The sequence below is a fragment of the Macrotis lagotis genome, chromosome 7 (assembly GCF_037893015.1).
Source record: "Macrotis lagotis isolate mMagLag1 chromosome 7, bilby.v1.9.chrom.fasta, whole genome shotgun sequence".
NCBI lineage: Eukaryota > Metazoa > Chordata > Mammalia > Peramelemorphia > Peramelidae > Macrotis > Macrotis lagotis.
Window position 1 is genome coordinate 168,709,014 of NC_133664.1, and position 7,930 is coordinate 168,716,943.

At 36.9% G+C, this 7,930-nt stretch overlaps 1 pseudogene; it reads right to left on the minus strand.

Moving 5' to 3' along the window:
• Positions 1-413: 413 nt before the first annotated feature.
• Positions 414-1,887, minus strand: LOC141494196 (cytosolic non-specific dipeptidase pseudogene; annotated as a pseudogene).
• Positions 1,888-7,930: the final 6,043 nt, after the last annotated feature.

Below are 7,930 nucleotides of genomic sequence, written 5' to 3' on the forward strand. Positions count from 1 at the left end.
ATTTTCCTCAATTATAATTATAGAAAACAAAATATTAATCTACTTCATCAGAATGCTCCAAAGATCTCCAACACAGACAAGTTTAAGAATTCCTGTTTTAGTGGCATATCCATTTGGGGAAAAATAATTTCATGGCAATGTTGGAAACAGAGCACTGAGACAATAACATGTAAATTCAGAGCCTCCTTGGGAATCCAATATAAATATTTGACAGCCTTGCGTCTCTAAGTATTTCCAGGTTTACAAAATAATAGTGTCTACAGTGTGTATAGTAGTGAAAAATGTTCAAGGCTTTTGTAAGTATTTTGTTTTAAGAGATGGAAGAGAAAATTAAGAGGCCTCCAAATGAAAAATGGTCCATTGACCAGATTAATCTATTTTCAGGCTAGTTGTTTCTCTCCAAATTGGGGAGTTCAGTTCAGTTGAGATATTTCATACAGGTATACACCCAGCATTTTGGTCCCTTCTATGTAGTTTTGCCTGTTGAGTTTTTCATTTTCTGAATGAGCACCATTATCTGCTGATCCAACAGGCAGAAGCATTGCATTTTTATCAGTGATTTCTTGGAAGATCAAGGTTACAGGGATACTGCCCGTTTCTCTGGTCAAGTCTGGTTCAACAGCAAAAATTCTTTTCAGGGCTTTTCTCCCAACCAGATAATGGGGATGATTGAAGTCAGACACCTAGGGCTTTCCACCATGGCCCATGTATGCCTTGAATTTGTTGGGGTTCTTCAGCTCAGCAAACTTTGCATTTCAAGTAACTTACAACTTGTTTTATGACATCCACAGATACCATATCTGGCACCAATATTATTGAGGACTTGCCAGTCACTTTTTAGGGAATCACAATTTTAACTTCTGTTCCAGAGAAGCAGAGAAGGCTCCTTCAGTTCCATGGAGAGAGAGAGAGAGAGAGAGAGAGAGAGAGAGAGAGAGAGAGAGAGAGAGAGATGGGTATCTCCATTTGTGAATTAAGATTATTTTCCTTTATGTCATGGTGAAGTGACTCTCATCCTACATCTTCTTCATATTCTTCCAAATTAAAGTCAATCTTTTCATACAGCAAATGATGCACATCTTTTACAGGAGATACTGCTTCATTAATACCAGTGATGAGAATATGTCCCCTTTGGTTCAACAAGAAGCCTATAGAATAATGAGATAGGACATGGCTTCATTCACTGAACCACCATAGACACCAAAATGAAGGTTTTTGTCAGACCATTCCACCTCTTTAAAAAGGTAGCAAATTCCTCTGAGGCCATATGTAATATAGGGTTTCTTTTTTCCCCCAATCAGTAATGGTCAGAGATACAAACATAATCCACATCTTTGAAAAAAGTTTTTTCTTGGTAAAAATCAAGTCATCCAGGCCTTCTGAACCAGATTCCTCTATGCCTTCTAGACAAAATTTGATGATAACAGGGAACTCCTGATTTATTTATTGGAAAGCTTCTAGAGCATTTAAGCAGCCAAGTACTGGTCTCTTGCCATCAGTTGCACCTCTTCCAGACAGTTTTCCATCTCTTTCTACCAATGTAAAGGGCTCACTGCCCCGACCAACAATGTCAGCAATGTTGTACATCCAGATGATGATAGATAACTACTGTTTTCTTTTGGGGACCTGAAACCAGTTTGCCAAGTAAAATTGGAGGAAGAGGTATTTCTGAGCCATCATGGAGCTTTTGTTTCCCAGTGTCTATCAGCTAAGTTGTGCAACCTAGTTGTCTTATCTTTGCAGCTGCAAACATTCAATTCCATCATTCAATTGATTTCATCTCTTTTCTCTGGCCATGCAGAAACACTATGGATTGACAACAAGCTTCTATACGTTTTGATCCTGGTGTTTTACAATATGAGCAAGTAGTTTTGTGAGGATAGGCATTTTCTGATTCAGTGAATGACTTTGAAAACTCTGAGAGGATTGTGCCTATTGCTCAAAATCTCAATGTGCTGCTGCAGCTTCCTAGGTAATTATTATTAAGTGTCTGAGGCTGGATTTGAACTCAGGTCCTCTTGACTCCAGGACCAGTGCTCTAACCACTGCACCATCTTGCTGCCGTAGGCTTATAATTCTTAAGAGGTATGAGAATTTTTCACCCAGTTTGGGAATTAACCAGCTTAATTTTATTGAACAGCAATCTTTTTTTCATTTTTCCAGTTTACTTTTTAATCTATCTTTTGAATCTCCTGTTTTAAGAGCAAATTTTCTATTCTGCTCTTGTCTTTTCATTAGGAAAGTTTCAAAGTCACCTATTTCATTGTGTCCATTTTTATCCCTGAAAGGATATGCTCAGTTTTGCTGGGTAGTTGATTCTTCATTGTAATCCAAGCACTCTTACCATTCAGAATATTATATTGTGGACAAGTCATTTTATGTTGATGCCACTTTAATGTTGATGCAGTCAAATTCTGTGTAATCCTGGCTGTTACTCCTGTGACTTCTTTCCTGCTTCTTTCAGGAATACCTTCTTGATCTGATAATTCTGGAGTTAAGCTACAGTATTCCTACACATTTTTAATCCTTGGATTCATTTGAGGAGTTGATCAGTCGATTGTTTCAATGAGATTTTTCTTTCTGTGTCCAAGATACTAGGGCAATTCTTCTTGATGATTTCTTGATGAAAGCTCTCCAGGCTCTGGTTTTTGATCATATCTTTCTGGTGGTCCATTAATTTTTAAATTAGCTCTTTTGGATCTATTTTCTAGGTCAATTGTTTTAACAATGACTTATTTTATATATTTTTTCTTTTTTTTAATTTTGTTTAGCAGATTCTTGGTTTCTTATGCAGTCATTAGCTTTAGCTAGTTCTATTCTATTTTTAAGGTGATATTTTCTTCAGTTAACTTTTACATTTCCTTTTCCATTTGCCTGATTCTATTTTTAAAATAATTGTTTTCTTTCGCTATTTGGTCAATTGTATTTTTGAAGGAATTATGTTCTTTCTGCATTTGCCCAATAATATTTTTAAAGGATTTATTTTCTCCTGTCACTTTTTCTTGCAAGATGTTAATTTTCTCTTACATTTTATCCCCAGTTTTTTCATTTGGTTTTTAAAATACTTTCTGAATTCTTCTAAGAATTATTTTTGTGCTGGAGACCAATTCATATTTTCCTTTGAAGCATCCCTTTGACCTCAATTTTCTGAGCTAGTATTTTGTCTGTCTTTAGAAACAAGGTAACTTACAATGGAGCCTTCTTTGCTCTGACCTTTTTTTGCATTCAAAACATTTACTTATTTTCACATTACCACAATAGTCTTGTAGTAAAATTAAATATATTACCTCCTCTCCCCAAAGGCAAAGAAATCACAAGACACAGTGAAAGAAAAAGAAAAAATATGCTTCATACCTTTGTTTCTAGAATGGATCACACTATCCACCCAAGTTGCTTCACTACTTTCCCCTTCCCACAGTTGCCACTTTCACCTCTATTTCCTTCTGTTCTACTCCTCCCATTCCTATCTCCTCCATTCTCTCTCCTTTCACCTTAACCCTAATAAAAAGTGAATTTTATCTGACTATCCTCTCCCACAATCTTGTCTCTCTTCTATCACCTAGATCTCCCCTCATCTTCTTCCCTTTCTCCCATCCCATTCCTCTCCTTTTTCCTTTAGGGCAAGATAGATTTATATAAACTACTGAATTTGTATGTTGTTTTCTCTCTGAAGAAAATTTTATTCAATGAGAATGAAGGCTCACTCATTCCCCCTCACCTTACCCCCCTTCCACTCCATTGCAAAAACTTTTTCTTGACTTTTTTATGTGTAATATCTTAGCACATTCTTTCTCTTTCTTCAAGTACATTCCTTTTTCACCCATTGACTCTATATTTATAATATACCTTTTTTATAATATGTTATGTCTTCATATCCAGTTTTTTCCTGTGTCTTATATTTTTAACTGTTCTCATAAATAAGAAAATTCTTATGAGTTGTCAGTATCATCTTCCCATGCAGGAATAAAAGAAGTTCAACGTCATTAAATCCTTCATAATTAGTTATTCCCATTCATCCTGTCTATGCTTCACTTAAGGTCTGTACTTGGAGTTCAAATGTTCTGTTTAGCTTGGGCCATTTTAACTAATGGGGAAGTGTGAAACTCCCTTATTACAGTGAATTTCCATTTTTCTCCCTCAAAAAGGATGTTCTGTTTTGCTAGGTAGTTGATTCTCAGTTGTCATCCAAATTCTTTTACCTTCCAGAATATCACATCCCAAGCTGTATAAACTCTTAATATAAGGGTTGCTAAATCCTTGGCAATCCTAACTATAGTTTTGTGATATTTGATTTTTTTTCTTTTTGACTGTCTAAACTATTTTCTCTTTGACTTAGGAGTTCTGGCACTGGTTATTATACTCTTGGGAGTATTTTTGGGTGGTATCTCTTCAAGGAGATGATTGGTAGATTTCCCCCAATTTCAAATTTGCCCTCTGATTCTAGTATAACAGGGCAATTTTGTTGGATCATTTCTTGGAAAATGAAGTCTAGGCTCTTTTCCTGGTCATGACTTTCAAATAACCCAATAAGTTTTAAATTCTCTCTATTGGATCTGTTTTTTCAGGTCAGTTGTTTTTCCAATGTGATATTTTACATTTTCTACTGATTTTTCATTCTTTTAGTTTTGTTTTATTGTTCCTTGATTTCTCACAGTCATCAGCTCCCTTTATTTCCATTCTAAATTTAAAGGAGCTATTTTCTTCAGAAAACTTTCCGATTTCCTTTTACATCTGGTGAATTCTGCTTTTTAAGGCATTCTTTTCCTCATTGACCTTTTGGACTGCCTTTTCCAATTTACCTAAACTGATTTTTAACATATTATTTTCTTTGATAATTTTTTTTTGTGTCTCCTTCACCAAGATGCTGACTTGGTTTTCATGATTTTCCTGCTTTGCTCTCATTTCCCTTCCAAATTTTCCCTCTTCATGCTTGATTTTCAAAACCTTTTGGGGGGCTCTTCCATAGCCTGAGAGCAATTCCTAATTTTTTTGGAGAATTTGGATACAAATGTTTTGACTTTACCATCTTCATTATGTGTGTTTTGATTCTCCATGGGACCAAAGTACTTATCTATGATCAGATTGTTTGTCTTCTATTCTTTACTGATTTCCTCAGTCTATGACCTGATGTTAATGCACTTTCCAAACTTTTAAGCATTTTTGGGACACTTCACCAGGGACCTTGATTCCTCCAAGGTCTTATGAGAGACTCTGACTGCTCTCCTGGCATGTGCTCTGGTCTGTGGATGATCACAAGCACTCCCCTCTGCCCTATAGTTGTGAGGAGAGTCCCTACTCTGCTCTGGCCATATTGGATCCCAGACTGCAAACTGAATCTGAGTATTTGTCAAGCAATAGACTCCTTTTCCAGGGTTAGCAGAGAGACTTCAACAATTTCCCTTGATCCTCATATTTTCCGTAGGCTGAGCACTCTAGAAACAGCTGCTTGGTAGCTCCACTGACTAGTTTCTGGTTCCCAGAGAGAGTCTACACAGGCTTGAGCTACAGTGGGTTCCATGCTCACACTGGTATGGCAGAATTTTTCCACTGACCTTCCCAGTTGTCCATGGCAGTCTCTGGGCTAAGCCTGGAAATTACTCCTGCTCCACAGACCCAGGTGCCCTACAGGCTGTTTCTGGAAGGCTGGAGCACATTCACTCTGGCACGGCATGTATTGGGCAATCTACCCTGGTGCAACGGAACCTTCTCATGGATCTTCCAAGTTGTCTTGGGTCAGAAAATTGTTTCACTCAGTCTTTCTGTTTGTTTTGCCACTTAAGAATTTAGTTAGACTCATAATTTTAAGGCATTTGGAATGTTCTGGAAGAGAGTTTCTGGGAATTCCTCCCTCCAGGCCACCATCTTGGCTCCTTCTCTGAACTTTCTCATTCATTTTTGGATTTGTTATCTATCTCAAAGAGGAGGGACTTGCTCGAAGACATTCAGTATTGAAAGCCCTAGAAACTTGCTTCCTATCATGGAGTCATAGATGTTAAGAACTCCAAGAGGTTGCTCAGTGAATCAATATGTGAGGAAACTCTGAGCATCTCTCTGTTTGTGCTGAGATATCAGCCACTCCTTGGTTCAATGGGCACAGTGGCACTATCTCTGTGCTGTCCAAAGGTGCAGGCAGTCATTGGGCTAGACCCTCTGAACTGGAATTGAACAAAGACTCTCTCTCTCTCTCTCTCTCTCTCTCTCTCTCGCTCTCTCTCTCTCTCTCTCCCTCTCTCTCCCTCCCACCACCCTCTCTCTCTGAAACTTCAGTATTGATGAAGTCAGCTACTTATTCCTTGCTAAAAGTGGGAATACCTGGATTTTTCATCCAGGAAATGCCAGACCCTACTGTCTGGGAATGCCAGGGGCTCACAATCAGGGCTGGACAGCCCAAAGCAGCAATGTCAGCCCAATGGAGATCCTGGACACTTTCACTGGAATTCTCCCAGTGTGCTGGAGCTCTCAAAACCCACCAGTTGTGCAGACCTGACTATAAAACCCTCTGCTCCCACAGCCAAGGATTTTAAATTGGTCCTCATCTCACCTCATCTCACCATTGTTTTGCTGTGTCTCTGTACTGTTCTGATTACCCTGATGCTGACCCTATGACAGACCTTCCTGGAAGATGTTCCAGTTTGTTCTTGTTGAGTTCTGTTCCTCCAAAATCTGTTAAGAGTTTTGAATAATGCCACTTCTGAGGGAACCTAGGAAAGCTTTACAAAGTTCTTGGCTTTTTTCTGTCATCTTGGTCAGAAGGTCTTTTTTAAGATCATTTTCAATTAAAGAGTTATTATTAAAGCAAGAATATAATAAGCAAAATAAAATAAAACAATAAAAATAAAATATAAAAAGCCATCAGAATCTGACAAACACTTTTTAAATAATATATCTTATGTATCTCTTTCCCTTAATCCTATTTCTTTCATACTGAAAATGACTAATCTATAATCATGTTTATTACAAATAGGAATGTACAATGTTAACTTGACTGCCTCTGAGGGGATGTGGAGATAAATTTTATAACTTATAAATATACTTATGCATATGGATGAAAAACTTTTATAACATGTATTTGGAAAAATAAAACATCAACAAAAAAATAAAAAAAGTTTTCAATGAAAAAAATCAATGAAAATCCTGAAAAGTAAAAAAAAATTAATAAAATTGAAAGTTAAAAATATTGAACTAATAAATAAAAAATTCAACCTAAGGAAAATGTACCCTATTTTTTTTCTTCTCAAAAATTAGAGTTAAATTTTTAATATCAGAGTGACTGATAGAGATATTCTAGAAAGGCAACAGATTAACTAAGAGATGACTCAGGATTCATCTCTCTCCTTGCAACATCTGATAAATATATTACATAAAAATTTCACTATAGAAAAAAATTTATTGAAAGAAAACACCATTAAATAGTCTGATAGAAAAAATAGCTAAAAACTATATTATGAGTTTATGATTCCAGTACCTTAATATACTCTTTGGTATCAGTCAGATTAGTTGTAAGTCATTTTTGCAGTTATATAAGTTAGTAGCGCTATCCCCTTCCCAGTACCCTATTCTCAACATTTCCTGAATCAGATGAAATTTTTGAGGTTCAAAAGTAATGAATTGCTGACATTTTAGAAGAAGCTAGAACATGTGGGTCAGCTAGTTTAGTTGAATACATTTCACGCCACCAGCATCCACTTAGGAGACTTCCACTATCTATTAAGGCCAGCTAGGTGGTGAAGTGGCCTTAGAATCAGGAGGATTGGAGCTCAAAATCAACTGACACTTGCAAGCTATTTGACCTTGGGCAAATCACTTAACTTTGATTGCCTCTTCTGCAGGACATTTCCAGTCATCCTGATTCATATCTGGTCATTGGATCCAGATGGCTCTGGAGGAGAAAGGGGGACTGGTGACTTAGCACAGTCTGTATCACTGAAAT